Genomic DNA, 1,794 nt, shown 5'->3' on the forward strand with positions numbered 1-1,794 from the left:
GGGAGGGGCCACAACAGTGAGGGGCCCCCCGACCCCAAAAAAAAAAAAAAAAAAAAAAAAAGAATTTGTCTTAAAGCAGTGAGGTCTTGGCTCTTCTTGATGCGATGGGGCTGAGAGGACAGATTTTATTCTCTAGAATGGGAAGACTGTCAGGAACCACTTGGGACAAGCCCAGAGACTTTAGCTAAAGGGAATAATTATAATATTCTTTCATTCAGTTCCCTTGAGTTAGTAGAGTGGCTGTTCCTTCCTCATTTTTGCCTCAGTCAACTTCGCTGGCAGGGTTTTCCTGAACTGCTGTGGCTTCAGCACTTGGATCCTCGGGACAGACAGATGCCCAGCATTGTAGCCTCCTAATCTACAGTACCCATGAGGCTGTAAGCCTATGAATAAGTCTGTCTCACAGCCTTTTTATTCTGAGACACCAACGGCTGAATAAGGGATGTTGGTTTTGCTGTTTACAAGTCACCTCGGAGCCTGGGTGGCTGACGACGAGACTCCCTGCTCAGATCTGCCCGACAGAGCTGATGTGACCAGATGCCTGGTGCCGCTCCTCAGATCTCTGGCGGCAGTCAACCATGGCAGAAGGTAAACGTGTGATGGTAGAAAACTTACTCCATTAATCAAGGAGTCTTCATCAGTGGCTGGTATCATGGAAGTGACATGAAATATGAAGGCAGAAGTTTGGGGTTCATGTTTCTTCTTTTCTATTTAGTAGTTTTGTGAGTTTAGGGAAATCATATAAACTGTGAGCCTCAGTTTCTTCATCAGTGTAATGGGGATGATGTTAATCCCCCAGCCTGTACCCGGAGGGGTGTTTTATGGTTCAGATGCAGGGAGCTGGGGGTGCTTTGCAAACCATAATATGCTACTATAGTTGTTGGCTCTTGTGTTTATTTATTAGTAGTATCTCACTGAGTGTACATGAAGGGCATATCTTTAGAAAACAAGCCCAAATCCGTTATCAGCCCCATAATCAAGGAGAATGTCATTCTGCATGTTTGAGAGGTTGCCGTCTAATGTGGAAGTTACCCAAGATTTGGCTAAGGCTGTGTTAGGGGGCCTCCGGTCCTGTTTGATTCAGCTTCTCATGGAGCCAGCGGGGACCCTGATTTACCTCCTGTTGGCCTCACTGCTGGCCATGTTCAACTCAATCAACGATCCTCATGGTGCTGGTGATGACAGCATCTGAAAACCATCCAAATTTAGAAAAATGGGGAATTATCTTTTGCATTTCTCATAAGCTATTTTGTTTTTTTTTTCAGAAAGGGGAAGAAACATAGAATTGCCTTTGTTGTTAAATTATAATTACAATCATATATCGGCAGCACATGAGAACAATTTAGTCGCAAAATTGTGATGGAAAAAGCCTGCAACACAGAGGAAGTTTGCTTAGGCAATGATCCTCTGTCATAGGCTATCTTGATAGTGCTTTTTTTTTTTCTTGTTTGTCCTTCTTTCTCGAAAGCATTAAAAAGTATCGTGTTCGTTTTGTTGGGTAGCATGTGGTCTTTTCCTTTGACCCTACTGCCTCTTGTTTATGAAAACTAGCAAGTCAACTGTGACAAAGGGCCAGTAGTGATCTTGCCTTCAAAGTACGTAGACATTTTTCTTCTCCTTATTTTGTTTTAAAAATAAAAAGTTATTTTTCCTTTTGGGAAAATATCTTATTAATCAGAGATACATAGCATAGAGAAAAGCTCTGAAGTCAGGAGACCTGGGTTCAAATCCCAGACTTGAGCAAGTTACATAAGTTCTTTGGAGCCTCAGTGACTCTTGGGGATGTTATGAGGA

The sequence above is a fragment of the Neophocaena asiaeorientalis genome, unplaced genomic scaffold, assembly GCF_003031525.2.
Source record: "Neophocaena asiaeorientalis asiaeorientalis breed wild unplaced genomic scaffold, Neophocaena_asiaeorientalis_V1.1 scaffold229, whole genome shotgun sequence".
Classification (NCBI taxonomy): domain Eukaryota; kingdom Metazoa; phylum Chordata; class Mammalia; order Artiodactyla; family Phocoenidae; genus Neophocaena; species Neophocaena asiaeorientalis.